The 16,514-nt window shown below is 33.9% G+C and overlaps 1 long non-coding RNA gene across 5 annotated transcripts in view; it reads right to left on the bottom strand.

Moving 5' to 3' along the window:
* The window catches only part of LOC140696911 (uncharacterized), a 284,041-nt gene that overhangs the window by 189,677 nt on the left and 77,850 nt on the right, over positions 1–16,514 (bottom strand). For all 5 annotated transcript variants that reach the window (XR_012073574.1, XR_012073577.1, XR_012073576.1 and 2 more), the window contains one exon: positions 13,096–13,147. This is a non-coding gene — a long non-coding RNA (uncharacterized lncRNA). The remainder of the gene's footprint in view (positions 1–13,095; positions 13,148–16,514) is intronic.

The following is a 16,514-nucleotide window of genomic DNA, read 5'->3' as shown; positions in this document are numbered from 1 at the left end:
TTACCTTGTTCTTATATTTAGTATCATAAATTGTTTTGATATGTGTTAATTGTACATATTTTCATTTCATGTTAAGGCTAACTTGGTGAGGTTTAAAGTACACATTTGCTTTCACTGGTGCAGGTAATACTCCCATTTATAAATTACTTCTGGGATTATCTCTATTTCTCAGGGTCTTTACAGAGTTATTGTAACTCAGTCAGTCAGAAAAGCCAGTCAAGAATTAATATTTCTTTAGAGCGAGTCTTTATGATGATGCACAATGCTCAATTGCTAACCTAAAGAAACCCAGTGTAGTGGGAGCCTGAGTCAACGATTTATCGTCTGACCCAACTTCCATCATTATCTACAGCAGTGTTGCCAGGGAATACGGCACGCATGCTTTTCACATAGCCCAAAGTTCATCCATGTAATGGATACAGTTCAATGGTTTTCATATATTCAGAGTTGTGCAATTATCACCAAAATCTAAATTTAGGCCATTTCCCCAAACCCATTAGCAGTCATTTATTATTCCTCCCTACCCCTAGTCCCTGGCAACCCTTAATCCAATATCTTTTGATATAGATTTGCCTATTCTGGATGGTTTATATAAATAAAAGTACACAATACATGGTCTATAGTGACTGACTTCATTCACATAGCCTATGTTGTAGCATCTAATAGTACTTCATTCCTTTCTATGGCTAAATACTATTGTATTATCTGGATATTACACAGTTGGTATGTCCGTTCACCAGCTGATGGACATTAGCATTGTTTCCACTTTGGGGCTATTGAGAATAATATGACTGTGAACATTCATGTACAAGTTCTTGTGTGGACATATATTTTAATTTCTCTTTGCTATACATTTAGAAGTGGAATTGGCACCATACGGGGACTCTATGTTTAACATTTTAGGGATCTGCCATACTGTTTTCTGAAGTACCTAAATCATTTTATTTTCCCACCAGCAATGAATGAGGGATCTAATGTCTACACATTCTTGCCAACACTTGTTATTGTCTGTCTTTATTACAGCCATCCTCATTTGTGTGAGGAGGTATCACACTGTGCTGTGGTCTAATTAATATTTCCTTAATGATGATGTTAAGCATATTTTTCATGTGTATGTTGGTGATTTGTATATCTCCTTTGGAGAAATGTCTTCAAACCCTTTGTCGGTTTAATCCATTTTTTGTCTTTTTTTTTAAACTAATAGATTTGATGCTTAATGCAGATTTAAGTTTACACAAACACTGAACAGAAAGTACAGGGAGCTCCCATAAATTTGTTTTCCCACCTACTCACAGCTTCCTCTATTATTCACATCTTGCATTGGTGTGGTGCATTTGTTACAACTGATGCATTACTATTAACTAAAGCTCATTGTTTGCATTACGTTCACTCTGTGTTGTACAAACATATGGTTTTGCCAAATGCATAATGTCCTGTATATACTGATACAGTACCATACAGAATAGTTTTACTGCCTTAAAAATCCCCTGTGCTCCAATGTATGCATCCTTTTCCCATCTCTCAAACCCCTGGCAACCACTTATCTTTTTATTGTCTCTATTTATTTATTTATTTGCCTTTCCCAGAATGTTACATAGTTGGAATTACGTGGTGTGTAGCCTCTTTAGACTTACTTCTTTCACTTAGCAATATGCATTTAAGCTTTATCCATGTCCTTTTGTAGCTTGTCAGCTCATCTCTGTTTATTGATGAATGATATTTCATTGTATAGATGCACATATGTTTATCCATTCACCTATTGAAGGGCATCTTGGTTGCTTCCAAGTTTTGGCAATTATGAATAAAGCTGCTATAAAGATTCACGTGCAGATATTTGTGAATACCTAATTTTTTAATGCATTTGGTTAAATACTTAGGAGTTTGATTGCTGGATTGTATGGTAAGGCTATGCTTAGCTTTGTAATAAACTGCCAAACTGTCTTCCAAAGAGATTGTGCCGCACTGCATTCCTATCAGCAATAAGTGAGAATTCCTGTGCTCCAAATCCATGCCAGCACTTGGTGTTATCAGTGCTTTAGATTTTAGCCATTCTAAGAGGTGTGTAAGGGTATTTCATTGCTGTTTTAATTTGCAATTTCCTAATAACATATATTATTGGGCATCTTTTCGTATGTTTATTTGCCATACGTCTGTATGTGGTTTTTGATGCAGTATCTGCTCAAATCTTTTGCCAAATTTTTTACTGGGTTGTTAATTTTCTTATTGCTAAGTTTTAAGGGTTATTTTGGATATAAGTCCTTTATTAGATTTGTTTTTTGCAATATTTTTTCAGTCTATGTCCTATCTTTTCATCCTTGTTTTTTGAAGAGCAAATATTTTTAATTTTAGTGATGTCCAACTTACCAATTTTTTCTTTCATGAATTATGATTTTGGTGTTGTATCTAAAAACTCATTGCCAAACCCCAAACATCTATATCTTCTTCTATATTATCTTCTAGTTTTATAGTTTATACCTAGTTCTATTATTCATTGAATACATTTTGTAAATGGTATAATGTTAGTTCTAGACTCCTTTTTTGATTATGTGAGTGCCCAGTTTTTTCAGGACCATTTTTTTCCATTGGATTGCCTTTGTTCCTTTGTCAAATATAAGTTGACTATATGTGTGTGGCTCTATTTCTTATTTATTTATTTTTTATTATTGTATTATAAGAGTTATTTATACATCCTAGACACAGGTCTTTTAACAAACATAATTTGCAAATATTTTCTTCTAATCTGTATGCTGCATTTTCACTTTATTGTTGGTATCTTTTAAGTGACAAAAGTTTGCATTTTTGATGAAGTTCAATTTAGCCTTTTTTAACCTTTTTTAAAATCTCTTTTGTTTTTGGCATTGTATCTGAAAAAAAAAGTAATTGCTTTACTTAAGCTCAAAAAGATTTATTTCTGTTTATTTCTAAGAGCTTTATAGCTTTAGCTTGTAAAATCAAAATCCACAATCCATTTTGAGGCAATTTTTGTGTATGGTGTGTTGTAGGAGTCCACCTTATGTTGGAGAGCTTATGCTATTTTATTTCAAGGCATACTATAATGATACAGAATTAAACTGTGTCTCTTACTGATATAAGCCTAGACATAAAAGTCAATATAACAATAGACTCTAGAAATAAACACACATGTAAGTGGTCAATTGATTTGAGAAAGGTGCCAAAGAAATTCAATTTGAGAAGACTATGTTTTTCACATATTTTCTAAAACAACTGTGTATGTCCATAGAAAAAGAAATAAACTTCGTCCCTTACCTCATAAAATATAAAAAGTAAAGTCAGATTAGATCACAGACCTAAATAAAAACCTAAAACTATGAAATTCTAGAGGGAAACATAGTTTTAGAAAGAAATTATAGTCACTGTGAACTGGGTGGAAGCAAAGATTTCTCAGAACAACAACAACAACAACAAAAGCACACACTGAAAAAAAACAAGGCAATAAACTGGACTTCATTAAAAAATCCTCTTCAAAAGGCAACACTGAAAAGTGAAAATGGAATCCAAACAATGACAGAATATACTTATAGTACCTAATAACATAAAGGGCTTATTATCAAAATGTATGAAGATCACTTATAACATAATAATTAGAAGTAAAAAAATGGGCAATAAAATGCTCAAGATCTTTAGTCATCAGGAAAATGTAAAATAAAACACCATAATATATGTGATTGCACATCCACTGGAAACGCTAACATCAAAAAGAGTGACAATACCAAGTCTCTAAGAAGATATGAAGCAAATAGAAATATGCATTTCTGATGGAAATGCAAACTGGTATGGTTACTCTAAAAACTAATTTTCCAATATCTTGTTACATTGAAACACACTATTACGCTATTATACTTCCAAGTATTTTACCAATAAAAATAAAAATATATGACTGCACAGTAACTTGTACATGTTCATATAAATTTGTTCATAAGAGCCACAATATCCATCAACAGGTGAATAGATGAACCAATTGTGGTTTATATATTCAATGGAATACAACACAGCATTAAAAAAGAATACACTACTGATACATGTAACAAAACAGATGAATCTCAAACACTATTGTGCAGAGTGAACGAAGGGAGGAACAATAAAGTACATAAGATGTTTTTCTATTTATATTAAGTTCTATAAGAGGAAAAGAAAATCTGCAATCATAGAAATAAGATCAGCAGTCGCTTGATTGAGGAATGAGGTAGTGTTTACAAGGTTGTATGTTATTTGTTAAAATTCAGCTCCATCCACACACTACTTGATTGTGTTTTACTGTTAAGTAAATTATACCTAAATTAAGTATTTAGATTGTAATACACGCCAAAACAAAATAGAGTCAAACAGAAGAAAGGTAAAAACCTAACAAAAAGTAGGTCTTTGTCCAGCCTACTGGCAAACACTTGAAACATTTTAAGGTATATTTTCCCAGAAATATTATCTGCATATATATAAATTAATCAATGCATAATTGAGTTTATTTTTTACTATCAAAGGAATATTTTTATGTGTGAAAAGGTGCACTTATAGATGTTTGTTTTTACACAAAATTTAATAAAATTATAAAGTTAAAAAATCTCATTTCTTCCACTGTATAGAAATAGAGGTCAATGATAACATTGCATTAAATTTGGTTTCCTCACTATCTCCATTCCTTAGTTAATTCCAATGCTTTGAAGATAATAGCAGGTCAACACACAATCGTTAAATTAACATAGCATATCTGGGTCTCCTCAATCTCACTACCAATAGGATTGGGGAATATATTTTTGAAAAGGAGCATGTGAAATGTAATAATCAGAGCTAGAGAGGGAGTTGTGTTTTAAATTTGTGTAGCAATTCAGAATTTTAAAAAACATTTAGCTCTACCAAACTTTTTATAATCATAGCCACTTGATTTATAAGGATTATTTTCCCTTAAAAATGAGTAAGCAAAGTAAAGTATCATAATTTTCACTAGAGATTTATGTTATGCTGAAAAGTTGATCTATTCTTGGAAGATTAAACATAAACTAAACAATTTTGATAAATGCTTATTATGAACAGATTTCATTTTGCTCTCCCTTGAAATGATTTTTCAGCACTAAAGTTCCTTGTTATAGCCATATACATATTTAAACTGAAGGAAAGATTTAATGATGAATACACATTGAATAAAATTAGTTGTCTATTCAATGGCAAAAGTTTTGAAATCAATGAGAGAGCACATCACTCACATTTTATGAATGTGAGGAGTCTGAGCCATTTTAGCAAATGATTTGTTAGACTCTTTTGTTACGTGTCTCTAGAATTTCCTTCTTATTTTCCTTGTGTATTCATGTTTTTTAACAACAAATCACGCACATCCCTTAGGACTGATGTAAATTCATAATTTAAAATAACATTTATCTAGAACTGGCAAAGTAAATAAAATCTGATTAGATATCTGAGAACACTAATAAAATCTCAACTTTTTTTCTCTGTGATTTTTATTAGGCAAAACTGATAAAACCACATTTAATTCCTTAAAAAAAAAAAACTAGTGAGTTTTATAGAGGGGTAATTCAAGATGTGGATTCAAGAAATAACTTTATAGGGTCACAGAATGGATTATTCATAGAGCCAGAAATAGGTTAAGTATTTCTGGTCTATCAAAATTATACAAATAACATACTAACAATTTGCTTTCAATATTGTATTGTCTCTTTTAGTATTAATTTACAGTTGGAATTTTGAAAGCATCAAGGCATTAAGTAAAATTGAGTTACAAAAAAAGCAAGTTCACTTTATATGAGAAGTGTCTAAATTAGGCAGTCACTGTCGGACATCTTCAGTCATTATTTTGGAGTGTATTATTGGCTGTATTTGGAAACAACTTGAACTTACTGTGTTTAGGACAGAAGTAACTGTTAAAAGAACAAAGAATGGAAACTATCAGGAGACATTCAGAAATCATGAAGAAAAAGAAGGCTGTAGAGCACAGTATATGAAGAATTAATCACTGAGTAGACTACTAGAATAGAGTTCAGCCCTCCAACAGAACAAGACACAGCCCATAAATCTCAAAATGAAACTCAGTGGGTGCAGCTTACAATGTTCTGCATTCCATATCCACCCAGATGTTTATTTTTTGCATCAAAGGATTGAGATATAAAATGGAAATTTGTATTTTTATCTAAAATATGTTCATCATACAATTTTCAGAATGACTGAACTATTTTACAGTATGAAATTAAATTAAGGCTGCATTTTATATTCAGTTTTCAGTAAAGTTTCCTTTTAATCTAATCTGCAATAGATTCTATACTCACTTTCTAATTAATGATAAAGTCCAAGCTTCCACATTACTATATAATAGATCTGTTACACTACAGTATTGCATATCTGTTACACGACAGTAAAAGACGGTCCATATGGGGGAATCACTTCTTACAGTTTCCATTAGCATACTCAACCACAATTATTGTATTCTTGTATTTTAAATATTTTAATGTTTTATCACACACAAGCACTCCTTTCTGAATATAGCAAAAATTATTCAATTAAAAATTCTAAAAAAACTGAGCATGACAATTAATGATAAATTTACCATCTGAAAGGATCCATTTTAAGATTAGGGTCAACCAATAAAAAATAGTGATGACTGAACAAATATCCACTCAAAATGATTCCTGCTCTTGCTTCATGTTACAATTCAGAGAAAAACACATTAATTTTATGAATGTAGGCTTTTGCCCTAAATAATAGCACAATGACAACTAAACCTGTTCTTTTCAACAATGACTATTTTATCATCAAAATTATTGGAAACAGACTTTTGACTTTCTTAGAAATGAGTCCACACACCAGAAAACATAAATTAATGATCCTCAAGCAGAAAGCCCTGAGGATGCTGTACTGCTCTGTTGGCCCTTCACGGGCATGACATCTAATGGTCTCCTGCTATCTATTGTTTGCACCTTGAAAAAATAGGATTATTTATGCCAGCCTTGCAAATAAGCACACAACAATTTATCAGGACAAAATTGTTGTGTCAGCCTGTCTTATGCTATAGTTTTGCCAGTTAATGAACAATAACTTACTTTACCTCAGTAGCCTAACATAAATCACTGCCTGTTCTCAACAAATGTCAGTAGCAGTACCATCCAAGTTGACAGCAGTAGTGTCTAAGCAAGATAGAATAATATTAGCATTGATTTGCTGTGTTTTAATGTTATAGGCATTATACCTAAAGTTCTGTGTCATTTTGGTCTATATAATATAAAAGAACCCTTATCTGCAGTTAAATCTAGCATACTGATGCTGCACATTTTTTGCCTCATCCTCAAAACTCCACGCAAAAAAATGGTAATACAAAATAAAGGGTTTAGATCAATAAGAGATCAATAAAGAGAAGAGATACTAGCATTCTGGAAATTACACAGAGAACGGAAAATTTATAATAGCTTAGCAAACCGCAGAAAGATAAACTGAAACAGCTCTGGACAATTGGGGCAGGGGTAGGGATACAACATAAAACAGGCTTATTCTGGAAATTTGTATCCAGAAAGGTTCTAATGCCCACTTCTGAAGACAGGGTACAGAGGTCATAGTTTGAAGGGTGTTAGACTCCTTTATTCCTTCCTTCACCATGACTGATTACTTTCTAGAGATGTGGAACCACACATACAGCTTTCGATTTGAGCTATGATCAGGGCTGACATTGGAGGTGACTTGAAAGACAAAGAAGAGTGGAGTTACACACTTATCTTCATGATAAACATGAAAACTCTCACACTCCACATTTCTCATTAAATCCTTTTTTTCTTAACAGTGACTTTCATTTGGGTATTTTCTTACTTGCAGCTGATACCAAGCAGGACCCTGTGGGGTCCCCCTAGGTATGAATGTTTCCATGTCCCGTTTCTTGTTTGTAGGGAGTAGGCTTCTTCCAGGCTCCTAGACCTCCCCTGAGTTCCAAAGGGAAGATTCAATGGTTGCTAATTTGGGAAGGGAAGGAATGCAGGAACAAGGGAGGAACAGTTAAGAAACAATAGTGCAGCTCTGAGGCAGGGTGCTGGTTCCTCTTCAAGGAATATACATAACAATATATTTAAGTTCTTCTGCAGGAACTAAAGGCTCCCCAACCCCTGCCTCTTATTTATGGCTGAGCAGTATGTTCAGAGCCTTTTTTTGGGGGGGCTGCTGGGTCCACCAGATTGCCAACATTCTGACTAAAAGCAATTTTCCTTTTTGTTACTAAGGCTGTTGCCCCTAGGATCAGAGCCCTGCCTCTTCCTCGAATAGAAAACAATTACTCTTATCTAAGTTCAAGTTAGTGCTTGAAAATCTGCTTCAACATAAATAAAGTACTTTGTCCCATTAGGGAGTGAGAAATTTGATAAAGGTACCAAGGCATAATTTAATTCATACTGCTATTCCACTAAAGTGTATTATTAGACCTAGGAGTGAGAAGGAGCAACTGTGTTCCTCCATGACCTTCTGCTCAAAGCTGCCTGCTACTGATAAAGTAGGAATGTCTGGATCTGGATATGTTAATGACCCTGGGTTCATTAAGACAAACAATAGAACATTTCTTCCTTTGGCCATTTCTCACTTTTTTTGTTGGTATCTATCCTAATCAAGTTACATAATTAAATGCTAATACTAGTGATCTGTGTAAACAATAACCACCCTTTCTGTCCATTTATTTGTGTAACAACTATAAATATGCATTTCATTAAACATTACATACTCTTTTACTTTACTATACTTAGGTGATTATGACACTCATCCTTTTTGTGTATGTTCATACCATGTAATTTGCTCCTGTGCTTAAAAAATAAAAGAATGTTTGTTTCATGACATAATGCTTGTGTTAATAGCAGGAATTTTCAAACTGCATCCAGTCCTAGAGTTCTGCAGAGAAAGCCAAAGGGCTTTCTAAGGGGCTGGTGTGGGTATGTGTTTATGTCTACGTTTAAATTATGTCTATGTATAATTGTAAGCAGACAGGGTAGGGGGTCCCCAGAGAAAGAACCAGGCATGTTTTTCTTGACATAAGAGAAGCCATTTTTGGCCTGAAACATTCTGTGATCTAAGCCTGGCCACTGTGAATGAAAATACTGCAACTGTATCAGTAAACAATGCTGAAACCAAGTCATCAGCAGCCACTGCCACCCCCCAGTGAGGACAGGCCTGCAGCCCAGCCTCTGCAGCACTCACAATGGTGCACCCTGAGGGGACTCAGAATAAGAAAGGACAGGATACTGGTCCTAGATAGCTAGGTGCTTGTCAAAGGAATGAATTCAATGAGCCCAAATGTTTGCTTCCTCCCATACATAGAAAAGCACTAAATTCTTTAACTTGAGATACCTGGTTTTCTTTAGATAACAAGCAATCTTTTATTGTTCCAACTACCTGGTCTTTGTTGTAAAGCTCCTATATATCCTAGCTCCTCCCCTTCCTCTTCCAGAGCAGTCCCTCAGAGCAATCTGAGGGGCTGTCATCCCGGCCGGAGTCCTCCTTACAAATAAAACATAACTCAAGTTTTAGGTTGCGCATTTATTTCAGTCGACACCACAATGCTTGCCTTTGTACAGGTTTCAGTAATTAATGATCCTAAGAGAACAATGTGACTATTATCAGGCAAGAGAAGTAACAAAAGCAAAGATAAAAATCAGTTGTAAAGACTCTCAGTTCTGTTTCTACAGTAAAGATTAGCCTGAAAGCTCAACCACCAGAGCTACTGGAACCTAAGGGATGATGTTGCTGACCTTTTCTGACCCTTTTAACTTCAATCAACTAAAACCTGGATTCTGTAGACTGCCCAAGCCCCTTCATGAATATGCATGTACCCTTAGCTTAAAACTTCCCCAATGTTGCTGTTATGGGAGACACTGCTTTGGGAAAGATTATAGGTGTCCCTGGTGTTCTCTTTACTTGCTGCAAGTAATAAATCCTTCCTTTTCTCGATCTTTGATCTTTGGTGTGGTTGTGTCTTTTGGTTTGATATCCACCAAGAAACGAACCCAGTTTTCAGTATCATGATTGTACATGCATGTATGAATGAATGTGTGTGCACATGTGTGTGAATGAGTGTGCCTGTGAATGTGTATGCATGTGTATGTGGTGTAGGGGATTATTCAAAGGACTCCAGCTCTTACTTTGCCCACAGGAACTATAATTACATTTATTTTGACTTTTAAGCTTCTTATAAGTATGTATTTAGGAAAACAATATTAAAGAGAGATTAAAATGTAAAAGAAGCTCAGCAAACAGCTAAAAATCATTTAAACCTACTTGTCTAAAATAATTGGGGACATATGTACATTAAATCCACATATAATCTCTCAATTTAATTTTACCAAATATATTCACCCTTTCTACCCTACTAAATATTTTTCTCCTAAGTCAGATAGCTTTCCACAAATAGCCATGTTTTCATTCAGATTTCTTTCTCTTTTATTTTTTCTTTTCCCTAGATCACCTTCTGGAAGAATTATAAGCAGCAGAAAAATTGGCAAAATACAAGGATCAGAAAGAAAAAAGAAATGGAACAGGGCTAGATAATCCATAAACTGCACAATAAGCTTTAGAATAACTGAATTGATTCTAGTTCAAAAATGGTTTGGCCTAAAATATTCTTCCCTGTCTGCAGTCTGTGTATTTGCATATGCTTTCATAGAAATCAAGGCCAAATCACTTGGCAGAAATATCTTTACTATATTTGTCATTTTTTCTAGTGACTCTGAGGCTTTTGCTAAATTCATAGAATTTTAAAATAATTTATGTACTTCCTGGAGATTCCTGGAGAGTAGGAAACACTAGTGGAAATACAGCTATGCATATAGAAATATCAATGACTACAGGAAATACACAGTTTGAATTCAAGTTTTTAGACAAGAGGCAACATGGAAAAACTAAATTGCCTTAATCTTTCCTATTTTCAGAAATTAAGTTTTAAAATGATAATGTGACACTCTGACAAGTAATATGTACATCACATTGTGTTTTCAATTTTAGACTGCACTCCATTTTATAAGGTGTCAAACTTAGCATTATTAGTACCTCCCAACCCCACAACGACTCTTCTTCCCTTCAAAGTGCAGGGTCCTGCTTTCTCTATTGGAAAATCTTACTCAGTCTGTTTTATTATGACTCATGCCTGTACAACACATTGTCTGGCATTTATGAGATGCAAATTCTAGGTATTTATTTAGTTGGAATTTGGATGTACCATACACTCAAAACTTGTACAGACTGGTAAAAACTTGTACAGATGCCTTCTCTAATGGCACTGGTGTTCCTCAAGGCTCGGCCACAGGCCATCTTCTATTCTCCTGTTATGTCTTTTTATCAATGATTGAGTCCATTTTCTATAGCTTTAAAAAAATTCTGTAACTCGACAAATTAATTCCTTAATTATTATCACCAGGCAAACAGCTCTTTTAAATTCCAGGTTTATATATACACTTGCTTTTTTGACATCTTCACTTGAATGTCGCATTTTTTTTATGTTCCCAAACTGAACTCTTATTTTCCAATAACTGATATATATTTTTTTAGTATTACCTATAATGGAGTATGACATGGCTTAAATTAAAACTTTTTTTTTCTTTCCCTCACAGTTATGGAGGTTCAAAGTCCAAGATCAAGGCACCAGTGCATTTGTGTCTGGTGAGAGCTCGCTTCCTGGTTTGCAGAGGGCCATCTTCTCCTCACATCCTTACATGGCAGAAAGGAGAGAAGAAGCAAGCTGGCTCTCTGTCTCTTATAAGGGCAGTAATCTCATCATGGAGCTCCACTCTCCTGACCTAATTACCTCCCAAAGGCCCCACTTCCAAATACCATCCAATGGTGGTTATGATTTCAATACATTATTTGAGGGAGGGGGGACACAAACATGTAGTCCATAATATAAACTCAGATTCTGTCTATTTAAAATTTCTCCTGATGTCTTCTTATGCCATCCTCCTATAAGTCACCATCATGTCTCACTTAGAATAATTACAAATATAAATCTGAATTCAGAAATGCCTTGATAAAATTTCTTGATGCTTCCAGTTGCTCCTTAGATGAAATTCAAAATTATTACTAAGATATACAGAGCCCACATAATCAACCCTAACTTCTATTTCAGTCACTGTCCTTCTTCCTGCTGTATCTCTGCCACACACACCTGCATTTTTCTCTGCCTCTCCAACACACCTTTCTTTCTTTCCACTCTCAGAAACTTCATTTGTGCTGTTCTGTCTTCCCAATGCCATGCTTCCTTCTCCACATCTAACCACATCTTATTTTGCCTGGCTTGTGTAGGACAGGAGAGAGAAAGCTAAATAGAATTTATACCTATTAATGGGCATGTCTCTTCTCAGGCTATTATTGTAGGGGATTGATTTGAAATAATTAAGGGGTAAGTTGGATTTGGATTTTGTTGTTGCTATGTTAATTTTGGTATTTCTTAGAACTTTAAAAAATATGTACACTATTCTATAAGATATGAAGTAAACATTAATTTTATAAATGAGGAAATGCACGATCAAAAGGACAAGAAGTGTTCAAGTTAACACAAATTATGATAAAGCATCTTAAAAAGCCAGGTGTACTTCAAAGCTGTTGCTCTTAATGGCTGCCTACAGCCTTCAGAGTTTTAGAGCTCATGAGCACCTAAGATAGGATAGAAGTTCCTGCTAGGTAAGAAATTACAGGAGAGCTTCTAGCTGATCTGAACAAGTGTAAGTCACATGGCTCAAACTTATTACCTATGAGCACAGTAGGAAAATGTGCATTTACTGAATGAACTTTGGTCATCTTTAAATGATCATATAGAAGAGGAAGGTCCTTAAAGTCTAGAAAATGTAAAATATTCAGTTTTCTCCAAGGGAGATAGATGAATATAACAAACCATAGACTGATGACACTGACATTAATAATAATACTAGTGTAAGTTTTGAATTATTCGTTTGCTGTCCAAGAGAAAGGCTGGGTCAATGAACAACATGTCATGTCTATTTTGTAATCTTTCATTTTCGGTCATTTCAGGATGGACCTCCACCCCAAATTTGGTTTTGATGTTGAGACCAATGCTCACACATGCACACATTTGAAAAGGTTATGAAAAGGTTTGTTACTCACATGGAGGCTTTCTGGGGAGAATGGGGCAGCTCTTAAACAGGTCCAAAAATAGCTGGAGAGAGAAAGAAAATGTTATTGGCTAGGGGTCTCTTACAGTGGTTGGGGGTGGGGCTGGAGTAAGGGATATCACATGTGGCTTGAACTTGAACTTCTCACTGGTGCTAAGGGAAAGAGCACTCAGGCTTTCTCACATGCCTGTCCAGATGTGGGGCAGAGAAAAAGAGGAAGGAGTGATGCTTAAAAGCTGTCATTAGTGGAACATAAAATGGAGCCACATCCTTTATTTAAATGATGAAACTACTAATAGATAGGTAATATCCTATCAACCCAGGATATATTTTAATATCCTAACTTTCAATGTCCTGGGACCTGCAGGTAATCTGAGTTCAAGCCTATATTCACAATGCGCCAGTATTTGGTTACAGATTGTCAAAGAAGATGTTTTAATTTTTCTCCCCAGGTCCCAGTAAATTTTCTTTATCATCTTTTGATCCTAGGCCTTTTAGAAAAATGTATGTTTATTATTTAGAAAAATTTTCTGGTTTGAATTAGTTCGTAGGACATCTATTTTATAATAATATTAGAAATGAGCATTGATGTCTGTTCCATTTCATTTCCTATTTAGACAGGTAAAGCTAATTTTTAACATAGCACTTAATATTTATTTTGCATATAAGAAGAAAAATGTTGGAGACACTGCAATAGAAACAGCGTTTGGATATCTCAAATCAAAGTACTAATAAATTGTGCATCTCCATCTGGATATTTATGATATATTTACTTTCCTTTATAGTTTACACAATTTGCAAGGTAATTTTTGATTTATGAGGATTGATAAGATGCAATGTACAATAGAAGGGTAAATGCAAATATTTTCTAAGTCACATTATTTTTTAAGATGCTTACAAATTTAGGGTATATGTACATAGATGATGAAAATTAGTAGTATTTTATTATCTTTTTATCTATTAATTTATTGAAGAAGTATATTGGGGTCACCCACATGTATGAGGAAGTGTTTTAAGTCCTGGGTGTATGGTGGTGAGAAAGTTATACAACCTAGAGATCTCATAGAATGAATAAAATTTTTATGTACGGTTGGATTTTGTTTATAAAAATCAGTATTTTGTATGCTTATTTACATTCTTAGAAAACTTCTTAAATGATACTTTTTTAGAAAACCAAATATAATTAAAATGAGAAATATTAATTAGTTTCTATTTAGATGATAAAGAAAATGTTTTAAAATAGTTACTAAGACCTTTCCATCATCAATGTTGAATAAGCATTTTAATTACTGAGGAAATTTTAATCATATAGTTATTAAAAATATCTTTCTGAAAAATTTTCTTAACTAGTAATTCATAAAACACATCATAGAATACATTATTCTTTGCATTTTTTCAATAGAAGTTTCATTTAAAATTTGCTGTCCTACACTTATTAATACATCAATATTTAATCATGTCGAGGATAACCTGGTACCATTGATAAGATCAGTCCTGCTTACTGATACAAAACCAACTTGGAATACATACAGCAGGAATCTGAAAACCATCAACTAAATGAAATCCCTCAAATGCTTGATGTATATTTTCTTGCTTTTCACCAGAAAAGGTTGATGTGTAAAGTTTTAACTACCTTATACCTTCACAAGTGCTCATGCTTTGGGGATCCACAAACAACAACAACAAATAGTTGATTTAATTATGAATTAAATCCTACCACTTTTTAACTAAAGGTTCAACTCCAGGCAGTTAAAAATGGCTTAATTAAGTAATTTTATTCTATTGCAGCCATCCCATAAATAATTTCATGGTTTCCAAGGGTATAAATTAAAAAGATGATTATAGGAAATAGCTTTTCAGCATTTTTAAGATGCAGTAAATTATTGGAGAACTTGTAGAGGCAGTATCATAACTGTTTCACCGAAGCAATACAATCATACTAATTTGAACACTTTCAGAAATGCAAGTTAATTTTAAATTTTGCTTTAAATGGCAACTTTATGCCTACTGACATTCATCTTTTGCTATTTCAGAGTGGAACTGGAGCTTTTCTGGACATATCACTATTGAGGCTTAATTAAAGAATATCTACAGTTTTATACCTTCCCTAGACACCTGATATATTTGCTTTTCTTTGAGTAACTAAGTCAGATTTTGGTTTCTTTTACTTTTTATATATTCTTTTGTTCTCTTTTGAAACGTTATTGTCCATGTTTTACATTTCATGAGAGCCACAGGACTATTATATCTAATTCTCCTTAAGAGAATAATGTACAGCTGTTTAATTCACAATATAGAGAATGAGGCTGTGTAAGGTGAACAGAATAATCAAAATTATCTTAAATCTTTCGTATATCATATATTTAAATTTAATTACAGGCAATTTAGTTATCCAAAGCAGAATCATGTTGTGACTCGTATGTAACAATAAAACGTATTTTAGTGCTTTACAGAATATATACTGAAAAATCTGAGTAATTTCAGTAAAGTAGATAAAACACACACACAAATAGAATTTACCTTGACATGACTATGAGGTGAGGTGAATGTCAGCTAAAGTTTCTAAACTTGAGCAATTACTGCCAATATCCTCAGAGTAATACCAATCAGAGTCTTTCACTGTAATACAAAGTATGCAGCCCCCTCCTAAAATCCTAGTCATGTGTATTTCTCTTAATTTTAAGTCCACCATTTTTTTTATACATCTGTATTTGCTAGCATGCTGACTTAAGGAAGCAGAGAAAACACATTTTCAATATGCAGCTTCCAAAAGAGATTGATTGGTACCATGCTGTTAAAACTACCAACTCTATTCTAAAAAGCTTTCTGTGTCTTCTTCTATCTTTAAGGTTACAAAATTAATCTTTACATAAGATTTTTAGAGGAAATAAGTCACATAAAGGCACAGGGAATTTGTAGTTCTAAGGCAGGGCTGATCTCTTCCTATGTCAGCTATCAACTACTGGAATGGTTTCCTATTAGGTGATGAAAAGCTCTTGCCTCCAGTCCCTAAGAGTCACTTGCGCTATATGCTCACTGTGACTTCTTTCTAGAGATTCTGAGGACCTCATCTAATCCAGGGGAATTTCAGGGCACACCTCAAGGTATCCAGGACCCTGCCCTGGTATCTGGTCTGATTGGTTGGTGTTTTCTCCATACATCTGTTAAATATGTTAAATACACATCCCTGGTGTAGGAGATACAGTCCTACTAGAAGACAAATTCTACATCACCGATGTTTATATGATCTATTATCTGTGTACTATGCCTTAAAATATGACAATGGGAGTAAACCAAAAGTTTATAAATAAACCCAGAAGTTCATTATTTGCAGATTCAGATGCTGTCTGTATAGTGAAATATATGAGGTGAAGTATTAAAAAGGCTGAACAAAATGTCTGGGTCAGAGCC

The sequence above is a fragment of the Vicugna pacos genome, chromosome 6 (assembly GCF_048564905.1).
Source record: "Vicugna pacos chromosome 6, VicPac4, whole genome shotgun sequence".
NCBI lineage: Eukaryota > Metazoa > Chordata > Mammalia > Artiodactyla > Camelidae > Vicugna > Vicugna pacos.
Note: the sequence above shows the minus strand (reverse complement) of the source record. Positions and strands in the feature narration are given on the sequence as shown.